General features: G+C 37.0%; 2 long non-coding RNA genes across 3 annotated transcripts; one reads left to right on the top strand and one right to left on the bottom strand.

Moving 5' to 3' along the window:
* LOC107646943 lies at positions 1334-11662 on the bottom strand. 2 transcript variants are annotated; one of them, XR_002348835.1, is made up of 6 exons: positions 11570-11662; positions 11448-11520; positions 11061-11116; positions 10764-10814; positions 9657-9740; positions 1334-1631 (listed from the first exon to the last, which is right to left on the bottom strand). It is a non-coding gene; the product is annotated as an uncharacterized LOC107646943 (long non-coding RNA). The 2 variants fall into 2 exon arrangements; XR_002348836.1 differs by lacking the exon at positions 11061-11116.
* LOC110263352 lies at positions 11527-23678 on the top strand. The gene is made up of 3 exons (XR_002348837.1): positions 11527-11656; positions 22081-22083; positions 23666-23678. It is a non-coding gene; the product is annotated as an uncharacterized LOC110263352 (long non-coding RNA).

The following is a 25207-nucleotide window of genomic DNA, read 5'->3' as shown; positions in this document are numbered from 1 at the left end:
TAGCTAAGTTTTTATGTATATGACTACATGTAACATATTTGTTAAATTAATTACATTGAAAAATACACACTTGAAAGAACAGTAGTACTAGTATTTTAAAGAACAAAATCGAGCATTCAATCCTGAAGATAGAGAGCTTTATTTTAATTTAATTACTGCTTCATATTACTGTTGTTGCTTTTAATGTTAGACAACAGTCCAAATAGCTTAACAGTTGGAAAAAAAAGGAGAAAGCTTAACAATTGAGAAAAAAAAGGAGAATACTAAATATTTGTTTTGAACTTTGCAACAAAAAAGCTTAATAATTGAACTATGCCTTGATATCTTTTTGGGTTTAGCAACTGGGTGTTATGCCCAAAAAATATAAATATAAAGTATTGACTATGGTCAAAGAAAGATAACTTACACCACTATCTAGATATACCATTTCAAAGTTGATTTATTATACTAATCAAATTTAAATCAAGTTATTAAGAAGTAGGTTTTAATCAGAGTTGTAGATCATACTTCATGACATTTCAATGGGTAATAGCTAAATAGGTAACAATAAAGCACCCCACATAACAAGAAGAGACTTGGATTTAAAGGGTACGATTTATGCTAATTGTTTCCCTTTGCAATATGAATAACTGTTACATGCCATTCAAAGATTTATTTATTCTGACAACCATCCCAGAATAAATACTCAAAGCAAACCCATTAACCAACTTATTAGTTTGTTATTATATAATGTACATAACATAGCAAGCCATCGATTAATTAAGTAAACTAAGAAGATTATTGATCACATAATTCATGTTATTAAGCACATGTTACACATTTGAAATTACCTATATCTATATATCTCACTGTTTGACATACTGCAATGTTGTTTGTTGATAGCAACAGTTTCAAAGATAGAGATTGCTATTGCCATTGCTCTAGAGTACTTTTAATTGGAAGAGAGACAAAAAATAATTAAAATAAACAAACAAAGCAATAATTATTATAATAAAAGCTGAAACCCTAAGCATGAACTACTACTGCTTTAGGGTATTGAATCCAATGTGATAGTGACTGTTCCTCACAGGTTTTATTTTAATTATAAATAAATAAATTAACCTGAATCAGAGAGTGGTGGATCTAAGTCTCAGTCTCACGGGAAAAAACTTGAGATTATTATTTATTTTTAATTAAAAAAATAGATTATGAAAACTACAATTCAAAGGAAGCTAAGTAATTGGAATTTGAAACAGAGAGAAAGAGACACAAGTTCAGAGAAAACACCGCTCAATTTTGCTGTTAGTTAAATGGCTACATATATATATATCAAAGTGAAGCTAATAAGAAATTAGGGAAACGCGGTTCTTCTCATTACTAGAAATTACAATGACATCACAAAGAACATGTGCTCTTGCTATTTGATAGTTAAGAGGTTTCATAAACCACCAATATAACTTGTAGATCTTCAACACTAGCAGTATGCCCAACAAATCGAGTACTGTAAATATTCCATGTTTATAAAATATAGCTAAATAGAGAAAAAGAAATAACTAAATATTAACAGATACAAGCCTTCCGGCTACGGGAACAAGAAGACTCCAGTCTATAGCATAGCCTTCATATTTGTGTTTATGTTTATAAAGGGGGACCTATAACAACCCTGACTTTCGAGTACATGAGATCTTTTCTGAAAGTACGGATTTCTCCGGAAGATCAGTAAATGGAACACCTCTGTTATATCATCAAGCATCTCAATCCTCATTATCATTATGTCATCCTTAAGTTAGAACCTCCTCTGAGGCAAGCTCGATAATGCAATCGCGAAGAACCTTGTTTTTGAACCCTATCGGTTGGCAGTTTTGATTCTGATTTTCGTAAATAGTCTCTGTTTGATGAACCGGACTCGATTCATGAGAGGAGAGAGATAATAGTATAATATTATCATTATATTAGTATTAGAAAATGCTTGAATGACATTATAAGGTTACCTGGTCTGTTTTTGTTAAAAACAGAAAATCGGTTTAACCGGATTTACGGTTTACTGGTGCAGCTTAGCACCAGCACTCTCTGATGAATTTAGCAATGCTAAGGCCTCATTATACATGTTCTATTCTCATAATAAATATGTTACTAGTGTCATTTATACTAGTAGCTCAGAAAATAATTTTTAGAGATATTTTTACGAGTGTTCCGATACACCTAGTTTTAGTAGTTGTACACCAGAGATATTTTAATATTATTTTAATCCAGCTCCAAGCCAACCAATCACAACTCACCTTACACCCTCAAGACCTCCAAGGCTATCTCATTTCATCATTTTGGCCGAAAATAACAAGAGAGAAAAGAGAGAAACTTTCATGAACACTTAAGCTTCAAAGCTTGATTTCTTCTGAACTAAAACTCAAATCAAAACTCCGATTTCACCAAAATGATCCTCTCTTCTTCCTCTACATAACCATGTAACTTATCAAGGATGGAAATAAGGTGAGATGGCTGTCTCCCTCCCATTTCAATTCGATTTTCAAGGAAAACCATGCAAAACATGTGTTTTCTTGATGTTCTTCCTTAGGAATCATGCTTAACTTGACTTGAGGGCCAAGAAACGTGAATTTCCAGCAAGTCTAAGGTGATATATCTCTTCCTAACATACTGAGTGAGATTTGGTCAGTTGAGAGTTTTTGGATTTAAAGTTGTTCTTGATGTGATTTAGGAGGAAAAAGTGCTTAAGGACCACCTGAAAGTTTAACCGAATTAGGAGCAGCAAAACCAGGTAGGGATTGACGTATTTAATCTTGATTGATTGTGTTTGAGTTTTGTGATTATGATATGGTTTGGCTGTGCTTGAAATTGATTGTTTGTATGAGTAATTCTTGTTGAAATTTGGTAAAAATTTGATGAAATTTGATGAAATTCAAGCTATGAATGTGTGTTCTTGTGGCTGCTGGAAAATGAAACCCTAGAACATAAATTGAGGTTCAATTTGTGTTAAAATCATGTAGAAAAGATGGGATTTTAGTGGCTGGAAATTTATTTGGAATTTTGGTAAAAATCGGTTGTTGAAAAGACTGAAAAACGGGTAAAAACAGAGAAAGAATCTGAAGAATTTACGAAAAACACGAAGAACACTTTGAGTGTGGTGAAGAACATTGAAGAACACCTTTTAGATCTTAGAAAGGGCAAGGAAGTAAATATTTTGGTGTTTGAGGGGTTATTTTGTAATTTCTTAAAGTTAAAGTGGTTAAAGTAGAAATATTAAAAGTTACGGGTGGTAAAAAGTGAATTTTTATAAGTAAAAGGTTAAAGGAAGGTAATTTTGTAAAGTAAAGAGATACAAAGAGAAAAGAATAATATGATAAAGAGAAATGGTTTGAGCCAGGATATTGTAAAAGTGAAATATGTAAAGTTTGTACAGTATGATTGAACAGAGAAAGAAAGAGGTACTGCATAAGAATGTGAAAATAATGATGAATAATGAGAATTTTAATGAATGATGATAATGAGAATGATTATGTGAGAATCTGCTGCAATGCTTTGCTGTAAGACAGAGGTTGCGTACAGAGGTATCGAGATGAGTGTGCTCATGTAAGACAGAAGTTGCTTACGGTGAGTGTGTTGTTGCTCCTGTAAGATAGAGGTTGCTTACAGTGAGTGTGTTGTTGCTCCTATAAGGCAGAGGTTGCTTACAGTGAGTATGTTGTTGCTCCTGTAAGACAGAGGATGCTTACAGTGAGTCTGTTGGGCGTATATCGGCTAATAAGTGCCGCCCTGCAAGACAAAGGTTGCTTGCAGTGGATACCCTGCAAGACAAAGGATGCTTGCAGTGGATATTGCCAACAGGAAAGCCTTATCCAGACAGAGGTTGCTGGGTAACGTCAGGAGCGGGTATGTAACCGACAGATGAGCTCATTACCTGCGCTAGGGCTAGACATGCATCGTACTTGGTTGCGCATTTCCTTTGTTATGATTGTGGTATGAATGTATGCTTTCCTTGTTTGTATTCCATTCTCTGCGCTTGTGTTATTTTCTTATATTCTTCTGTTTGTGTTCTGCTATCTGTTTTCTCTATCTTCTCTACTTATCTGTGTTTTCTAATTACTGCTTCTTTGTATTCTGCTAATAGTCTGCTAAACAATATAGAATTAATGAACGTAACTAATAACCCCGACCCTACTAAGAACTCCCCAGTTCTTACCTCTTCTCTCTCCCTTCCCCCTTCAGATGGAAGTAAGAGCACCTTACCATAGTTCGCTGATGACCGTTCGCAAGAACAGGATTCTGCTCTAGATAGTCTTCTGAGTCTAGGGCGAATATCGTTCTCTGATTATATGTATATACTATGAGACCAGCCAACGTCTGCACCCCATTCGTATGCGCACTTTAACCTAAATCTTGCGTACGAGATTTCTATTGTGTGGCTACTTCATGAGGTACCAGAGAGACGTCCTGTGGAAAAGTCTGATCGTGCAGAGGAGTAGCAAATGATGTTCTATCTTTTGATGACGTTCCACCTGACTTGAGTTTTGAAGACCTAGAATGTACTTTCCCTCGCTTTAGTAGTTTAGAGGGACTAGGTGAGTATAGAGTCTAGGCTAGCCTAGGTGCCAGCTTAGGGACCTCTTGAACAGGTCAAGACTTGGGATGTTGTATGTATATACATGTACATTGATATTATTTAGCTATATCTAGGGGTGTTCTAACTAACAGTCTATATTTTAATAAAGGTTGAATCACCGAATGTTGTCAACTACTTGTGATGTATTTATGTGTGGTTATTTATAACTGTTTTATCTGTTATTATTTGTGAATTGATTATAAATGATTTTGTCTATTAATCCAAACGTTTTCAAAAAAAAATACACCTCGCAAATTAACTACGCTTTTAACAACGAATCAGGCTCATATGATAAATAATAGATAATAATTAGGAAGACAAATTGGTAGCGCTCAGTTTCCGGTATGATCTAGACATATTGAAAATTGAGTCGTTGCAATTTTGTATCAGAGCAGTTCATTCCCGGTAGAGCCTGGGGAGTGGACTGACTTTGCTTCATTGCATACTCTGTTGTGTGTGTCATGCGTATAGGATATCCCAGTGATATATGTTGCATGATTGTTTCTGTGTTTTCATTTTGGGAATGTTCACACTTGACTTGAAGTGTTAAGAATGATCACCTTAACAATGATTGTTTGGTGTGAACAGGACTACAATGGGTTCACGGAGATGAGGCGTACGGGAAGGAATTCCTAATGTTAACTACGAGAGGGAACAGGAAACGTTTATAGCTACCATGAACAACGCGGATGAAGTAGTGTGTGAAGCTGCGGTAACAGCGATTAGGGCTGTTGAACGTCTTGGAGTGAGAAATGGGAATGATGAGAATAACTTAGGGCATCCTGAAAGACCTATGACCCTTGCGACCTTTCTGAAGGTTAATCTGCTTAAGTTCAAGGGTACACTCGTTGCGACTGATGCTGATAACTGGTTTCGTGGTATTGAAGGATCACTAAGAGCGCAGCATGTTCCGGAAGGACAACACGTGGAGTTTGCTACTTATATGCTCGAGGGAGAAGCTGAGTACTGGTGGCAAGGGATACAGCGACTGTTACAACGAACTAACTAATGCTCCTACGATTTTTATGGATTACATGAATCATATTTTCCGTCCGTACCTTGATCAGTTTGTAGTAGTTTTTATAGATGATACTCTCATCTATTCGAAGACAGAAAGAGTGCATGAAGAGCATCTAAGGACTGTATTGCAGACACTGAGGACTCGGAAGTTATATGATAAACTATCAAAGTGCGAATTCTGGACAGCGAAGGTGGATGGAATTTTTGAAGGACTATGATTTCAAATTAAGTTATCACCCAGCGAAAGCGAACGTGGTGGCAAACGCTTTAAGCAGGACGAATTTGAGTATCTCTTGGATGATGATACAGGAAGAAAAATTACTCGCGGAATTTGAGGACCTTAAGTTGGCTATGACTGAGACGTCAAGTGGAGTCTGTTTGGCCCAATTGCGTATAACACCAGATTTTAAGATTAGTATTCAGCAAGCACAAGCACAGGACTCAGAAATGATGACGATGCTGAGATGGATGAACACAGAAGAACCAGAAGCTGTGAGACATGATCGTAGTGGCCTATAGAGGTACATGAACAGAATTTGTGTGCCTAACTCTGGAGAATTGCGACAAAAGATTCTTGCTGAAGCTCACCAAAGTAGATTTTCTATGCATCCTAGAGTGGCAAAGATGTATCGAGATTTGAAACAAATGTTCTGGTGGCCGGGCTTAAAGAAAGAAGTAGCTGATTATGTCTCAAAATGTTTAACCTGCCAGAAGATGAGAGATGATTACCCGCATCTGTTCTCAGGTAACTGAAATTTTGAGAGCAAAATTTTCTTTTAGGAGGGTAGAATGTAACAACCTTGATTTTCGAGTACATGAGATCTTTTCTGAAAGTACGGATTTCTCCGAAAGATCAGTAAAGGGAACACCTCTGTTATATCATCAAGCATCTCAATCCTCATTATCATTATGTCATCCTTAAGTTAGAACCTCCTCTGAGGCAAGCTCGATAATGCAATCGCGAAGAACCTTATTTTTGAACCGTATCTGTTGGCAGTTTTTATTCTGATTTTCGTAAATAATCTCTGTTTGACGAACCGGACTCGATTCATGAGAGGAGAGAGATAATAGTATAATATTATCATTATATTAGTATTAAATAATGCTTTAATGACATTATAAGGTTACCTGGTCTATTTTTGTTAAAAACAGAAAATCAGTTTAACCGGGTTTACGGTTTACTGGTGTAGCTTAGCACCAGCACTCTCTGATGAATTTAGCAATGCTAAGGCCTCATTATACATGTTCTATTCTCATAATAAATATGTTACTAGTGTCATTTATGCTAGTAGCTCAAAAAATAATTTTTAGAGATGTTTTTACGAGTGTTCCGATACACCTAGTTTTAGAAGTTGTACACCAGAGATATTTTAATATTATTTTAATCCACCTCCAAGCCAACTAATCACAACTCACCTTACACCCCCAAGACCTCCAAGGCTGTCTCATTTCATCATTTTGGCCGAAAATAACAAGAGAGAAAAGAGAGAAACTTTCATGAACACTTAATCTTCAAAGCTTGATTTCTTCTGAACTAAAACTCAAATCAAAACTCCGATTTCACCAAAATGATCCTCTCTTCTTCCTCTACATAACCATGTAACTTATCAAGGATGGAAATAAGGTGAGATGGCTGTCTCCCTCCCATTTCAATTCGGTTTTCAAGGAAAACCATGCAAAACATGTGTTTTCTTGATGTTCTTCCTTAGGAATCATGCTTAACTTGACTTGAGGGCCAAGAAACGTGAATTTCCAGCAAGTCTAAGGTGAGATATATCTTCCTAACATACTGAGTAAGATTTGGTCAGTTGAGAGTTTTTGGATTTAAAGTTGTTCTTGATGTGATTTAGGAGGAAAAAGTGCTTAAGGACCACCTGAAAGTTTAACCGAATTAGGAGCAGCAAAACCAGGTAGGGATTGACGTGTTTAATCTTGATTGATTGTGTTTGAGTTTTGTGATTATGATATGGTTTGGCTGTGCTTGAAATTGATTGTTTGTATGAGTAATTCTTGTTGAAATTTGGTGAAAATTTGATGAAATTTGATGAAATTCAAGCTATGAATGTGTGTTCTTGTGGCTGCTGGAAAACGAAACCCTAGAACTTAAATTGAGGTTCAATTTGTGTTAAAATTATGTAGAAAATATGGGATTTTAGTGGCTGGAAATTTATTTTGAATTTTGGTAAAAATCGGTTGTTGAAAAGACTGAAAAACGGGTAAAAACAGAGAAAGAATCTAAAGAATTTACGAAAAACACGAAGAACACTTTGAGTGTGGTGAATAACATTGAAGAACACCTTTTAGATCTTAGAAAGGGCAAGGAAGTAAATATTTTGGTGTTTGAGGGATTATTTTGTAATTTCTTAAAGTTAGAGTGGTTAAAGTAGAAATATTAAAAGTTACGGGTGGTAAAAAGTGAATTTTTATAAGTAAAAGGTTAAAGGAAGGTAATTTTCGAAAATATATTAATAAAATAATAAATAATAATAAAATTTAATGAATGATGATAATGAGAATGATTATGTAAGAATCTGCTGCATAGAGGCAGTCAGATAGATGGTGGTACGACCACTGAGAACGCTTTCCTGGGATACCTTGTTATAATGCTTTGCTGTAAGACAGAGGTTGCTTACAGAGGCATCGAGATGAGTGTGCTCATGTAAGACAGAGGTTGCTTACAGTGAGTGTGTTGTTGCTCCTGTAAGACAGAGGTTGCTTACAGTGAGTGTGTTGTTGCTCCTATAAGACAGAGGTTGCTTACAGTGAGTATGTTGTTGCTCCTGTAAGACAGAGGTTGCTTACAGTGAGTCTGTTGGGCATATATCAGCTAATAAGTGACGCCCTGCAAGACAAAGGTTGCTTGCAGTGGATATTGCCAACAGGAAAGCCTTCTCTAGACAGAGGTTGCTGGGTAACGTCGGGAGCGGGTATGTAGCCGATGGATGAGCTCATTACCTGTGCTAGGGCTAGACATGCATCATACTTGGTTGCGCATTTCCTTTGTTATGATTGTGGTATGAATGTATGCTTTCCTTGTTTGTATTCCATTCTCTGCGCTTGTGTTATTTTCTTGTGTTCTTTTTTTTGTGTTCTGCTATCTGTTTTCTCTATCTTCTCTACTTATCTGTGTTTTCTAATTACTGCTTCTTTGTATTCTGCTAATAGTCTGCTAAACAACAAAATTAATGAACGTAACTAATAACCCCGACCCTACTAAGAACTCCCCAGTTCTTACCCCTTCTCTCTCCCTTTCCCCTTCAGCTGGAAGTAAGAGTACCTTACCATAGTTCGCTGATGACCGTTCGCAGGAAGAGGATTCTGCTCTAGATAGTCTTCTGAGTCTAGGGTGAATATCGTTCTCTGATTATATGTATATACTGTGAGACCAGCCAATGTCTGCACCCCGTTCGTATGCGTACTTTAACCTAAATCCTGCGTACGAGATTCCTATTGTGTGGCTACTTCATGAGGTACCAGAGAGACGTCCTGTGGAAAAGTCTGATCGTGCAGAGGAGTAGCAGATGATGTTCTATCTTTTGATTACGTTCCACCTGACTTGAGTTTTGAAGACCTAGAACGTACTTTCCCTCGCTTTAGTAGTTTAGAGGGACTAGGTGAGTATAGAGTCTAGGCTAGCCTAGGTGCCAGGTTAGGGACCTCTTGAACAGGTCAGGACCTGGGATGTTGTATGTATATACATGTATATAGATATTATTTAGCTATATCTAGGGGTGTTCTAACTAACAGTCTATATTCTAATAAAGGCTGAATCACCGAATGTTGTCAACTACTTATGATGTATTTATGTGTGGTTGTTTATAAATGTTTTATCTGTTATTATTTGTGAATTGATTATAAATGATTCTGTCTATTAATCTAAACGTTTTCAAAAAAAAAAAAAATACACCTCGCAAATTAACTACGCTTTTAACAACGAATCAGGCTCATATGATAAATAATAGATAATAATTAGGAAGACAAATTGGTAGCGCTCAGTTTCCGGTATGATCTAGACATATTGAAAATTGGGTCGTTACAGGACCTGACTAAAAACCGCAGCAGCTCCTTGGACACCCTCTGTTTCTGACTCTGCTAGAGCATTCAGATGAGAGCTTAACTCTGTATCCTACAAATCAACAAGTATATTATTGTCACAACAAAATTGTCAATTTTATTTACTGCTATCGCAAGGCTTTAGGGCAACAGATATTTCTGATATAGTGTGCGCATACACTAAGTGACAAACAGATCCCATAAATGGGCACAAGGTAACAGCGGGTCCACAGAACAAAGTACTAATTTGAATAAATAACCAACAGAATTGAGATATAATAAGTTTCAATTGTGGGTGAAAGCTTCATGAATGAGTTCTTTTCAGTACAAAATTTCACATATACCTGAAAAATTTCAAACTTAGTTATTAAGGTGTACCGAATCACCATAAGTTAAGGAGAAAGATAAAAGAAACAACATACTAAAATGATAAATGCCAAGTATATGGACTCACAAAATTCAAGGCATAAAGGTGAGAAGGAAGAGCAAGAAAATATTTACTTAGAACACTGAAGAATGTTTATATAGAATCAAACATTGAAATAATTAGAAAATAATTTTGAAACGATCAATACAATAACCTCGTATCTATGAATAGGATACTTGACTTAGGGATGAAGAAAAGGTAAAGAAAACAAAAAGTGAATTACATATTACATATGTAAAGGAAAGAAACACCGTACAAACTGACCTTTAATCAAGATAAAGACAAATACAAAATTCTTGAAAAGGAAAACAAACAAGTATATTGTATAAGTAAAGTAGGTTTTAAGCATTAAAAAATGCTAATGCAACTACACATGAAACACAAAAGGGACAAAGGAAACTCAATCAACGCATGTGCTTAATCTGTCAAACTATAACATAGCTTTCACAATAACAAAAATTATGGCGACAATAATATACTCACACCAGCTCAATGATTTTTTTGTTTTGGGATTAAAGAGAAAATTAGACAGCAGAGGAGGAATACAAAGGACAACAGATTTTCTTTACAAAAATGAGCAATCAGAAGAAAGGGTCATCTAAGAAGTAAACAGCAGAGAGCAAAAATCAAAATTGAACAAGTGAACATCAGATCTAGAAAAGTAAGGACCTTTTTAAGTCTTGCAACTTCTTCAAGGGTCTGTGAATTCACAATGGCAGCCTGCACACAGAACAAAAGCAGTATATTCACAAGAAAGTGATACAGTAAGTTTAATTTCTAGTTCAAATAATTACACAAGAAATAGAAATTTTAATTTCTAGTTTAACAATCTCTTGAAATTTTGGTCCCTATTGCAGTTGATCAGTATAAAATTCAGTCACACCGCACAGAAAGTGATACATTTCATTGACAAAAGTTCAAAATTCTAGAATATGCAATAAGTATAGCACCAAAACTAGTCATTACCTTAACTTTATCAAGAGTATCCAACGGTCCAGCAACACCAGATACACTTCTGCATTCTGCAACATCAAAAAACAATCTTATTCTTTCCAATGTGATAAACTGATCAACCCAATAACCATTCAAAAATACTTTTCTTCCCCACAATGACAAGCACAAAAAAGAAATGGTGATTTGCTAATTCATCAACCAGTGAAACACAAAGTTTACCACTTCAAAGCATTTGATATTCAATAACCATCTACAGTTTAGGAGCATTAGTTTCCTTTAACTATTTTCTCAATCAAATTATTGCTCGTCACTTTCAAAAGTTTCTTCCGAACCCTAAAAGTTGAAATCGGACAAAACGTCCAAATTATGTATTGCGATACAGTAAGAGGAGAAACGAACCTCTACACTGGTTTTGGCTTGGAAGTTGACAAAGGAATTCCTCTCCTGCGGAATGCAATCCCTAGTGGCGAATCTGAATGGTAAGAAAGGAAAGGAGAGGAAAGGAAGGAAAAGAAGCTGACCTGGATCGTCGAAGAGGAAGGCGTTGACGATTTTGGCGGAGAAGACACAGAGGACGACAAGGAGAGGAAGCTGCAGGAGACGACACCGTAAGTTGATACTCTTGTAATCACATACGGTCCCTTCCAGCTGGATTTGAGTTTTCCAGGGAATAATCTGAACCTTGAGTTGAAGAGCAAGAATTTCTATCCTGGTTCAAAGACTCTGGAAGGTAGCTTCCTGTCATGCCACCTCATTGCTTTTTCCTTGTAGATTTTTTCATTTTCAAATGCTTCTAAGCGGAATTCATCCAACTCATTTAGTTGGAGCATCCGTTTCTCCCCTGCTGCTTTAGCATCAAGGTTGAGGAATCTAGTAGTCCAATAGGCTTTGTGTTCTAGTTCCACTGGCAAATGACAGGACTTCCCATATACTAACTGATATGGTGAAGTTCCAATGAGCATAATCAAGCTTTCTAGCCCAATCCTTTCTAGCGGCACTTACTGTCCTCTCTAGGATTCACTTTAGTTCTCTATTTGAGACTTCAGCTTGCCCATTAGTTGGGGGATGATACAGTGTTGCTACTTGATGAGCGGATATTTTATACGCTTTTTGGGGATAATTTCATATAGTTTTGAGTATGTTTTAGTTAGTTTTTAGTCTATTTCTAGTAGTTTTTAGGAAAAATTCATATTTCTGGACTTTACTATGAGTTGTGTATTTTTCTGTAATTTCAGGTATTTTTCTGGCTGAAATTGAAGGAACTGAGCAAAAATCTGATTCAGGCTGAAAAAGGACTGCTGTCCACTCATCTTTTGTAACCCTAGGCTACTAGTTTAGTATTTAAACAACTTTTAGAGACTTATTCTGTATCTCATGACATTTCAGATCTAAAATTTGTATTTTCTGACGGCATGAGTCTCTAAACCCCATTGTTGGGGGTGAGGAGCTCTGCTGTGTCTCAATGAATTAATGCAAGTATTTCTGTTTTCCATTCAATTACGCTTGTTCCTATCTAAGATGTTCATTCGCGCTTAACTGTGATGAAGGTGATGATCTGTGACATTCATCACCTTCCTCAACCCATGAACGTGTGCCTGACAACCACCTCCGTTCTATATCCGATTGAATGAGTGTCTCTTAGATCCCTTAATCAGAATCTTCGTGGTATAAGCTAGAACTGATGGCGGCATTCATGAGAATTCGGAAAGTCTAAACCTTGTCTGTGGTATTCCAAGTAGGATTCAAGGATTGAATGACTATGACGAGCTTCAAACTCCTGAAGGCTGGGCGTTAGTGACAGACGCAAAAGGATAGTAAATCCTATTCCAACCAGATCGAGACTACCAAGTTTTTGGCGCCGTTGCCGGGGATTGTTCGTGTTTGAACAACTGACGGATTATTTTGTTGCTTAGATTAGGAAAAATCTTTCTTTTTTTTTTTGGTTTAGAGTCTTTTATTATTTATCCCTTATTAAAACACTTTAAATTTATAGCTCAGTTAATTAGAACGTGGTGTTTATGTTCATGGTAATTGGCTATCATATTTTTCAAAACCTTTTTCAAAAATAATTTTTTTTTATTAAATCCTGTGCCAAACTTTAAGTTTGGTGTTTTCAAAAATAATCTTTCTTAAAATTTCTTTTTAAGGTCCCATAACTCATTTGGCTAGAACATTAATTTGATTGGGTTAGAATCTTTTATACTCTTTTCAAAATCTTCTTTTTTCAAAAATATTTTTTCTATTAAATCTTGTGCCAAACTTTAAGTTTGGTGTTTTCTTGTTGATTCCCCTTTGATTTTCGAAAATTTTGGTTTGGTTTTCTAAAAATTTTAAGTTTGGTGTTCTTCCTTCATGTTCTTCTGTTCTTGTGAGTCTTCAAAGTGTTCTTGAGTTTTCCTTGTGTCTTGATCTTAAAATTTTTAAGTTTGGTGTTCCTTGGTGTTTTCCCTCCAAATTTTTCGAAAACAAGGAGCATTAGATCTAAAAATTTTAAATCTTGTACTATCTTCTTGTTTTTCTCTCTCCTCACTAAATTCAAAAATATCTTTTCAAAATATCTCTTCTAACTTCCTAACTTCTTATCTTTTCAAATTTGTTTCAACTAACTAACTAACTTTTTGTTTGTTTCTTAACTTTTTCAAGACTACCTAACTAACTCTCTCTCTCTAATCTTCGAAAATATCTTCCCTCTTTTTCAAAAATTTCGTTTTTTTTTAACTAATTATTTTTAATTTTTTTTACGAAAAAAAAATTTAAAAAAAAAAAATATTTTCAAAATTCAAATTCTTTTTAGTTATTTTATTTTATTTAAGTATTTACTTCTTATAAAATAAAATAAATAAAAAGGTAAATCAGTCCAAGTTATATCCATAGAGATCCATCATGGACATAAGTGGAAATGAACAGTCCAGGAGGACTCTGGGGTCATATTCTAACCCCTCTACTGCTTCATATGGGAGTAGCATATGCATACCCTCCATTGGAGTTAGTAGCTTTGAGTTGAATCCTCAGCTCATTATCATGGTGCAGCAAAGTTGCCAGTATTCCGGTCTTCCACAGGAAGAACCTACAGAGTTTCTGGCACAGTTTCTACAGATTGCTGACACAGTACATGATAAGGAAATAGATCAGGATGTCTACAGACTATTACTGTTTCCATTTGCTGTAAAAGATCAAGCTAAAAGGTGGTTAAATAACCAACCTAAGGCCAGCATAAGAACATGGAAACAGCTGACAGAAAAATTCCTGAATCAATATTTCCCTCCAAAAAGGATGACACAGCTAAGGCTGGACATCCAAGGCTTTAAACAAGGAGATAATGAATCTCTTTATGATGCCTGGGAGAGATACAGAGAGATGCTACGAAAATGCCCCTCTGAAATGTTTTCAAAGTGGGTTCAGTTAGACATCTTCTACTATGGGCTTGCAGAAAGAGCTCAGATGTCTCTAGATTACTCAGCTGATGGATCTATCCATATGAGAAAGACAATCAAAGAGGCTCAAGAGCTCATTGATACAATTGCCAGGAATCAGCATCTGTATCTAAACAGCAACCCTTCCATGAATGAAGAGGCTAAAACAGTAACTGCTGAATTCAGTACTATAAAATAAGCTGCTGAATTCAATCAGCAATTAAATTTTCTAACAAAGCAGCTAGCTGAACTCAAAGACAGGTTACAGGAGACAAGAATAGCTAATATACATATGGAAGAACAGTTTAAGCAAACAAAGCAGCAACTATCAAGGCAAATAGCAGAAGAATGCCAAGCAGTTCAACTAAGAAGTGGGAAAACATTAAATACCCCACCTCAAGACAGCAAAAAGCTAAGAAATGAGCAAACCACCCAAAATTCACCTGAGGACAGTAAGAGCCCAGGGAAAAATAATTCTGGCACTAAAACACCAGAAAATAGGTGGAAGGCTGGCGCTGAACGCCCAGACCATGCCCAAAACTGGCGTTCAGCGCCAGAAACAAGGCAGGATTGGCGTTCAACGCCAGAAACAGGCAAGAATCTGGCGTTGAATGCCCAACAGGAGCACAGCTCTGGCGTTCAGGCACCAGGAACAGACAGTGAGCTGGCGTCTAACGTCACTCCAGCTTCTGACTCTGGCATTCAATTGCCAAACACAAAGGGCGTCCCAAATCAACTCAAGAGGGAGGATCTCAAACCAGTTGCCAGAGGATGGCTGGACTTCATTGGGCGTTCTCTGTTGCCCACCAGCAACCGTTCTGAAGTCACAGTTAAAAGAGCAGTGATGATTCATTGCATCATGATGGGAAAGGAAGTGGAGGTTCATCAGCTGATTTCAACAGAGCTCTATAAGATTGCTAACAAAAATTCAAGAGAGGCCAGGTTGGCTTATCCAAGTGTGATATCTCTGCTCTGCAAGGACGCTGGAGTCAAGATGGGAATAACTGAATATATCCTAATTGAAAAGTTAATCACCAAAGCATCAATGGAGAGACAACAAGCACAGGAGGATCATATCAAGAAGAGAGCACAGGAATTCCTCCCAGAGATGTCTGTCACCAAGATACAGGAAGCTATGGAGCAAATAATAAAACAACAGAAGGAACACAGTCAAATGCTGACCCATATGCTTAAAGAACAAGAGGAACAGGGACGTGACTTAAGGGAATTGAAGCGCCAAAAGTCTTCTGTGATACCAAGTCTCCCAAGGATCAGAGGAACTCCCATACATCCAAAATAAAGGTTGTTAATTTCCAATTTCTGCCGTAACTCTGTGACAGTGTCCTTATAAAAGTACCTTAGAAGTCATATAGTGGTAATTAGTATCTATTTGATTTTATCTCCAATTAAGCTATAGTTTATTTTTCTCATCATCATTAGACATGAATAAAATAGTGATTGCTTCAAACCAACAATCTCCGTGGGATTCGACCCTTACTCACGTAAGGTATTACTTGGACGACCCAGTGCACTTGCTGGTCAGTGGTACGCGTTGTGAAAAGTGTGATTCGCAATTCGTGCTACCACTACTTTATGGCGAACTCCGTATCGGCTTAAGACAGAATCTAGCTGTCTGTTGCAGAAATGAGATCCTCCATCACTACTTAGTGTTCTAGGGACACCAAATCTTCTGAAATTTTTCTTTTAGAGGAACTTCATTACTACTCTGGTGTCATTGATGGGTGTTGCTATTGTTTCAACCCATTTAGACACATAATCTACTGTCACAAGGATGTAGATATTTGAGTATGAAGGCGAGAATGGTCCCATGAAATCTTTACCCTATACGTCAAACAACTGAATCTCTAAGATTCCTTGCTGAGGCATGCTGTGACCATGAGGAAGATTGCCAGCCCTCTGGCAATTATCACAATTACGAACGAACTCTCTAGAATCTTTAAAGAGAGTAGGCCAGTAAAAGCCACTTTGGAGTACCTTAGTGGCTGTCCGCTCACCTCCAAAGTGTCCTCCATAGTCAGAGCTATGGCAATGCCATAGAATTCTCTGTGCCTCTTCTTCAGACACACAGCGGTGAATTATTCCATTCGAGCATCTCTTAAAGAGATATGGCTCATCCCATAGGTAATATTTTGCATCATGCATGAGTTTCTGGGCTTGCTGCCTGGTAAACTCCTTGGGAATGAACCGTATAGCCTTGTAGTTTGTAATATCTGCAAACCAAGGTGTTGTCCGGATGGCATAGAGTTGCTCATCTGGAAAGGATTCAGATATGTCAGTAGAGGGATAAGAAGTCCTTCCTACTGGCTCAATCCGGGACAAGTGATCAACCACCTATTTTTTTGTCCCTTTTCTATCTCAAATTTCTATATCAAACTCTTGCAGGACTAATGCCCATCATATAAGTATGGGTTTAGAATCTTTCTTAGTGAGTAGATACTTTAGAGCAGCATGGTCAGTATAAATAATGGCCTTATATCCTACTAGGTAGGATCTGAACTTGTCAATGACATAAACCACTGCAAGTAGCTCTTTTTCTATAGTAGTGTAGCTTTTCTGTGCATCATTTAATACACGACTAGCATAATAAATAACATGTAGGAGCTTGTCATGTCTCTGACCTAGGACTGCACCAATTGCATGATCACTTACATCACACATTAGCTCAAATGGCAAGTTCCAATTGGGTATAGAGATGATAGGAGCAGTGACAAGCTTGGCTTTTAGAGTTTCAAAGGCATGCAGGCATTCTTGGTCAAAGACGAATGGGACATCAGTGGCCAAGAGATTACACAAGGGTTTGGAGATTTTTGAAAAATCTTTTATGAACCGCCTGTAAAATCCTGCATGTCCTAGAAAGCTTCTGATTGCCTTAACACTAGTAGGCGGAGGCAAGCGTTCTATCACTTCAACCTTAGCTTGATCAACCTCTATCCCCTTATTTGAGATCTGATGCCCAAGAATAATGCCTTCATTTACCATGAAGTGGCATTTTTCCCAATTTAGAACTAGGTTTGTTTCTTGGCATCTTTTTAGGACCAGGGTCAGATGATCAAGACAGGAGCCAAATGAGTCTCCATACACAGAGAAGTCATCCATGAATACTTCAAGGAACTTCTCTACCATATCAGATAACATGGATAACATGCATATCTGAAAAGTGGCAGGTGCATTGCACAGGCCGAATGACATTCGTCTATAGGCGAACACGCCCGAAAGACATGTGAATGCCTTCTTCTCTTTATCTTGTGGATCTACTACTATTTGATTGTACCCAGAATATCCATCCAGGAAATAATAAAAAGCATGACCTGCTAGTCTTTCTAGCATTTGGTCAATTAAGGGTAAAGGAAAGTGATCTTTCCTGGTAGCGTCATTGAGTCTTCTATAATCAATGCACATACGCCACCCTGTGACTGTGATGGCGAAAAATGTGTCCACAAAAACTAATCGGCAGGTATACTAGGTCGCATCAAGTAGTAAAACTCACATGAGTGAGGTCGATCCCACGAGGATTGATGGATTAAACAGCTTTAGTGAGGTGATATGTCTAGTTCAGTGAAATATTGAAAGAGTTGGCAAAAATTGATTATCAGAATGTAAATTGAAGGGAATGTAAATTGCTGAATGTAAATTGACAGAAACTTAAATGGCAAGAAACTTAAATTGCATGAAAAGTAAATTGCTAGAAATGTAAACGGGAATTGGGTGCTAGAAAATTAAAGGAAGCAGTAAATTCAGAGCAATCAAATGAGACTCAAGGTAATCAAAGTGAGAAATAACAGAAAGAAAGACTCATTAGGGATTGGAGATATCATAATCGACAATGAATCAAACGGGTCTCAAATTCCTTCTCAATCATATGAGTAGATTTATGATGGATTGAAATTGATTGGATCCCAATTCCTTTGCAATCCAATCTCTCTAATCACAATCAATCTTGTCAATTCCTTGATCTAATTGTCATGAGAAGAGGTTAAGCATGTTCTCTCATCCATAAGCCACACAAATTCTCAAGATCTCAATTCCTCCCAAATGGTGTTGATCAAGACAGTTGTGAGAGATAGAACTTCCATTCTAATTTCCATGATTCCCCTTCCGAGGCTCACATGGCAATCCAATGGATCCAAACCCCCTTCCAGAGTGAATGGATCAAATCAAAACAGAAGTTATCTCTTAGCTACTGATGAGAGGACTTTTGTGTGGTTTAGAATTTCATAAATGAAGTCTTGTCGTAAAGTATAGTTTCTAAACCAATCAATAATCCTTTCATACAAAAGATTGTTTGTCACTAAAACAAACCCCTAAATTTATAAACCGAAGTATTGGAACCTCGGGTCGTTCTCCTTAGGAATTGCAATAAAGCGTCTTGTTATTGGTTATGGAGTATGTTTTAGGATTTTTGGGATAAGAGACATGAAATGTAAATGGCAATGAAAAATAAACTAACAACTAAAAAGGTCTTGGCAAAGGTTGGTAGTCAAGGATCTCTATCCTAATCACTAACCACAACATGAGAATTGGTAAGGATCAACCCCATTGAATCATCCTCTAACTAATAAAGGAAAGTCAAATGAGCTATGTCAATCCAAGTCCATAAGTCCTAGTTCTACACCAAATCAATTAGTGAGATCTAGCGTTAATGGCTCCCAATCATCAATCACTTGGACATTAGTAACTCAAGAGTTCCTAAGTTACCTTCCCAAGCCAAGAGCATAAAATTCTATACTAAAATCCAACCAAGCATTTTATCAAACACTTGGAAGGCATAAAAGGAAAGCATAGTAAAATTACAAGGAAAGTAAATCTACACAACTCAATTGCAAGGAATTAAGCAACAACAAATCAAATCAACAATAAAGGAACATGAATCATAAAGTGCATTAAAATGAAAAGGAAAGAACAAAAGTGCATGAATATAAAAGTAGAGCATTACAAGAATTAAATGCTAAACTAGAGAGAGAAAAGGTAGAAGAAGAAGAATTACAAAAGGAAAAGTAAATCAAAGCATGAAATTAAACTAGATCTAAGAATTCCTAATCTAGATCTAACCTACTCCTAATTCTAGAGAGAAGAGAGAGCTTCTCTCTCTAGAAACTAACTAAAGCATGATAAAACTAAAATAAAACTAAACTAATGACTAGATATCTCATCCCTCTTCATTCCTTGGCTTAAATAGCATCAGAAATGAGTTGGATTGGGCCCACAAGGCTTCCAAAATCACTGGCCACGAGTTGCATTAAGTGAAGCATGTGCACCCGTCAGCGTGTATGCATACTGTGTGCGTGCGCGCCCCTATGCGCGACGTAACTATGGAAGATTTTATATTATTTCGAAGCTCCGGATGTTAACTTTCCAACGCAACTAGAACCGCATCATTTGGACCTTTGTAGCTCAAGTTATGGTCGATTGAGTGCGAGGAGGTCGGCTTGACAGCTTTTGCGATTCCTTCAGTTCTTCATGAGTTCTCCATTTCTACATGCTTTTTCTTCATTCCCTCAATCCAATCTTTGCCTCCTAAATCTGAAATCACTTAACAAACATATCAAGACATCTAATGGAATCAATGTGAATTAAATTTAGCTATTCTAAGACCTAAAAAGCATGTTTTCACTCTTAAGCACAAATTAGGAGACAGTCATGAAAGCATGCTAATTCATTGGATAAATGTGGGTAAAAGGTTATAAAATCTCCTAAATTAAGCACAAGATAAACCCTACAAATGGGGTTTATCAGCTTCCAGAGCGGATTGAGAGGAAGAAGAATTTCATTCAATTCATATGAATTACAATAGAGCTCCTCCCCCTAATGAGTTGGGGTTTAATGAATCATAGCTCTAAGAATACTTGCAGGAAATAAAAATTGCATGAAAGTAAATTGAAAGCAATATGAACAGAAATGTAAATTTGCATCAGAAAACAAGTACTGGAATTGAAAATTTCATCAAAGTGAAACTGAATTCAGTACAAACTAAGAAGAAAGTGCAGAAGGTAAAAATGTGTACAAAAGAGAAATTCTACACTAAGCTCTCTAGAGTCTCTAATCCTCCAAGAGAGCTCTGGAGTCTCTAATTCTCCAGCCTCTACTCCTACTCCTACTGCAGCCTACTATCTACTACCAGCACCTCCTACCAGAACCTCCCTAAATCTATGAAACTAAGGCCTTTTTATAGGTTTTCCTAAATTACAAATTGAAATAAAATTGAAAACAAATTACAATTCAAATGAAAATTCCTATTCTAGATGATTCTTGTGGCCTTGATTGAGTGATATGAGTGGGCTTGCTTGCTTGTAGTTTCAATGGGTTTGGAATCAAATTAAACAAACCAGAACTCTGCTCCCAGGAGAACGTAGCGTTCTTTTGGAGAGCGGAGCGCTCTTGCATCGACGCGTACGCGTCACCCATGTGTGCATGTCATCACTATTTCCAGCACTTTTCACGTGTACGCGTTGCCCACGCGTGCGCGTCATTTAGCATTTTGGCACTTCCACGCGTACGCGTCACCCACGCGTATACGTCAATCAACATTTTGGTACTTGTGACGCGTACGCGTTGCCCATGCGTATGTGTCATTCAACAATGCTCTCCAGGAGAACGTAGCGCTCACGCCAAGAGCGCTCTCCCACGTGTACGCGTCATCCACGCATATGTGTGGCCTTCGAAAATGCCACTTTCACCCGTGCGCGTCTTCCACCCGTACGCGTCAATCTTCAAAAATACATTTTCATGCGTACGCATCACCCCACGCGTACGCGTCGTTAGCTGATTTTTCCACTCCTCTGTCGTAGGCGCTCTTGGGTGAAGAACATAGCGCTCTTGGGTGAAGAACGTACTTCTCCTGTGCGTACGCACACTGGGTCATGCGTACGCACCCAAACACAGAGCGGTCTTTGAGAAAAATGAAGCCCCAAGCATTCTTGATTTAATCATGGGCCACGCCTTTAAAAGCGTGGCCTAAGATTCCAAAAACATGCTCAAGCTTCCAAGTGTATCCAAAAATTCTTCTTTTCTTCTTTTGAGCTTAATTTGTGCTTTTTGCTTCTTTTTCCACCGTTTTCTACAAAATTCATCAAATCAAAAGATCAAAGCAATATACAACTTAAGCACAACAAATACTCAATAATCGGGCATTATAAATAAATTTTTGGTATGAAAAAGCATAGAAAAACATAAAATGATGCGCAGTCATCACAACACTAAACTTAAACTTTACTTGTCCTCAAGCAAATAAAGAATCATGCAATAAAGTTTGACAAACCAAGGTGAGAAGAGTAGCAATGTTTATGTTCATGGTTGGCTAGTTTCTTATGCATGCTACAATCATAAAAGAGATTCAAACGATTTGATATTTCTATTTAGCTCATTTTATGAGATCTTTTCTTTATATCCCTTCCTTGAAACAAGCTTTTCATTCTCTTCTTAGCTTATCCTTTTGGGTGCTTTGCACCATGAGTTGAAAGCTACGACTCTAAATGCTTTGTTTTCAAGTATTACCACTTGATACATAAGCACCACAAGCATTTAATTAGACGACTCTTTAAGCTCATTTGTTTCTTTTCATTACTCTCTAATCATTGATGCTCAGAGCCTTGAGCTTTGAGGGAGTGCTTTTGCACTTGAGCCTATCCTTGACTCTAAGTGTTTTGTTTTCATGCTTTTTGCCTGATACATAAACACCACAAGTACTTAACAAATGAATTGTCATTGGTACTCAGAGCCTTCAGCTTTCTCATTCTTTCCCTTTTCTTTTCTTGCCTTATTTGCATTTGCTTTCTTCAAGGTCTTCATGATTCCAAAAATTTTATAAAATATCCTAGATGAAAATTTCAATTAAATAAAATCTAATGCAATTGAGCAACAATAATCATGCTAGCCTTCCAATACTTATATGCCCATGCTAAGTTCTTCTTTAATGTCCTTGTTTGTTTATGATCATGATTCTTAATTAATTTGACTCACAAAAGTTCAAGATGGTAAACCTAATGTCACAGCAACATGTTACAATTCAAGAAATCAAGCTATTCTTATTCACAATACACATGCATACAGAGAAAATCAGAGACAATCATGCAATTAAATGTACTGGAAACAAATAAGAGGAAAATGAACTTTACCACCTTGTAGTTCATCTTCACTGTTGTTGTCCTTTTCCTCCTATTCTTCCCCTTCCCACACCAAACTTAGAATGCTTGCTTATCCTCAAGCAACAATTAAAGCAGTAGTGATGGGTCTATGATGGATCATGAGTATCTTAGACAATGAAATGTGAGTAATGCATGTGCTTAAGTAAGCAAAATTAAGGATACAACAAAGGCACAAGAAGTAAAAATAGAGACAATATGATTGCATTAACAAGTGGGGTGTGCATGATACATTGCATGAAGGATAAGTGACACACCAAACTTAGAATGACACTTTCATTTTAGCATGATGTAAGTATCTAGTGAAGATTGAAAATTAAATCGTTGCATGGCAACACCAAACTTAGAATGCAATCATATGCCAAATTATTGAAAATAAACAAAGCAAAGAAAGGAAATATTACCTACGGTTGGGTTGCCTCCCAACAAGTGCTCTTTTAGTGTCATTAGCTTGACATGTTATTCTCAACTTTCTTCCTCTTCTTCCAGTTTGTTAAGAGGAATGACCTCAAAAGGAGAGAAGAGCAAGTTGATGTCCCTTGTTTTGGCCTCTTCCCACTAAGCTTTCTTTTGTTATTTGCTTGATTTGCTTTGCTTGTTGGGGGCAGGGGTTGGATTGTTTGCAGTTGACCTTTTCTTCTTCATAAATGTTGTCCTTCGTATCTTGGTCACAATCCTCTTTTTGGTGCCTTTGTTGATTGCCTTCACTTCTTTGATTTCAAGCCTTGAGTATTGTGTGATGGTTGGATTGTCCTCTGCATCGAAAGCTTCTTGAATTGGTGGTTCACTGAACCCATCCTCTATACAACTCTCTGCTTCAATTGAGTGTGGGCTTTCTTGATTGACTTCCTCCCTTTCCTCTACATGATGTTCTATTGAGTCCTTTGGGAGTGAGTTTTCATGTTCCTCTGTCACCTCAATTAGACTTCGTGGATATGAAGTCATAGGCTTGCATACCTCCACCACGTCATTCTTCATTTAAATTTCACTTGATACTAGGGCCTCTTCTTCCACTTCCTCACTCACAGATTGGTCTTTGATGAAGGGAAATTGTCTATTGGTAAAGAATTTCACAAATGAAATCTTGTTGCAAGTATAATTCTAAACCAACAAACAATTCCTCAATCAAAAATTTGTTTGTCAAGTGCAAACCCCAATAAAAATAACCGAAGTATTCAAAGCTTGGATCGTCTCTCAAGGAATTGCATGTAAGTGTTCTTGTTATTGGTTATGGGACAAGTATTTTTGGGGGTTTGAAATAAGAGACAAGAAACTTAAATGACAAGAAAGTAAATGAAACTCAAATTATAAAAAGGTCTTGGCAAGGGTTGATGGTTAAGGATCTTTATCCTTGTTACTAACAACAACATGATAATTGTAAGGATCAATCTCATTAAGTCATCCCCTAACAAGTGAAGGAAAGTCAAATGAGCTATATCAATCCTAATCCATAAGTCCTAGCCACCTCACTAATTAGCTTAGTTGAAGCTAGAGTCAATGATTACCAATCATCAATCACTTGGACATTAGCAACTCAAATTAACCTAAGTTACCATTCCAAGCCAAGAATAGAGAAATCTACACTAACATCCTTCCAAGCATTTTATCAAAGACCTGGAAGGTACAAAAGAAAAGCATGGTAAAATTGCAAGAAATATAAATCTACCAACTAGCAAAGCAAGGAATTAACAACAACAATTCAAGAAAGCAATAAAAGACATGGAAACATAGATTGCATTAAAAGAAAATAGAAGGAACAAGAGTGCATCATAACAAAGTAAACAAATACAAGGAGTAAAATACTAAACTAAGAAAATAAAGGTAAAGGGACAAGAAATTGTGAAGGAAAAGTAAATCAAAGCATGAATTAAACCAATATCTAAAGAAATCCTAATGTACATCTAACCTAATTCTAGAGAGAAGAGAGAGCTTCTCTCTCTAGAAACTAACTGAAGCATGATGAAAACTTCCTAATTGCCCTCCCTCCTTGACCCATCTTGAATTCTACATGAAATAGTCTCTGGAATGAGTTGGATTTGGGCCTTAGAAGCTCAGAAATCACCCCCAGCATTTTCACTTTAATGAGGTCACGTGCAAGCTACGACGCGTACGCATGGGTCATGCGTACGCGTCGCTTGGCATTTTGCTTCTCACCCATGCACATCATGTCACGCGTACGCATCACCTAGCGACTTCGTTTCCATGTGTGCGCATCTGTTACGCGTGCGCGTCGATGTATGCACTCCAAATCCTTGATTTTCCATGAATCCTCTATTTTGCATGCTTTTCTCTTCACTCCTTTGATCCATTCCTAACCTTTTCAACCTGAATTCACTAACAAACACATCAAGGCATCTAGTGAAATCAAAGGTGAATTAAAACTAGCAAATTAATGTCCTAAAAAGTATGTTTTCACACTTAAGCACAAATTAAGAGCAATTCATGAAACCATGCTATTTCATTGAATAAATGTGAGAATAATGAACAAAAATCCACTCAATTCAGCATAAAATACACCACGAAATAGTGGTGCATCAAATCTCCCCACACTTAAACCAAGCATGTCGTCATGCTAAATAAAAAAAGA

The sequence above is a fragment of the Arachis ipaensis genome, chromosome B06 (assembly GCF_000816755.2).
Source record: "Arachis ipaensis cultivar K30076 chromosome B06, Araip1.1, whole genome shotgun sequence".
Lineage (NCBI taxonomy): Eukaryota > Viridiplantae > Streptophyta > Magnoliopsida > Fabales > Fabaceae > Arachis > Arachis ipaensis.
The sequence above is the reverse complement of the archived record's forward strand: the minus strand, read 5'-3'. Positions and strand labels throughout refer to the sequence as shown.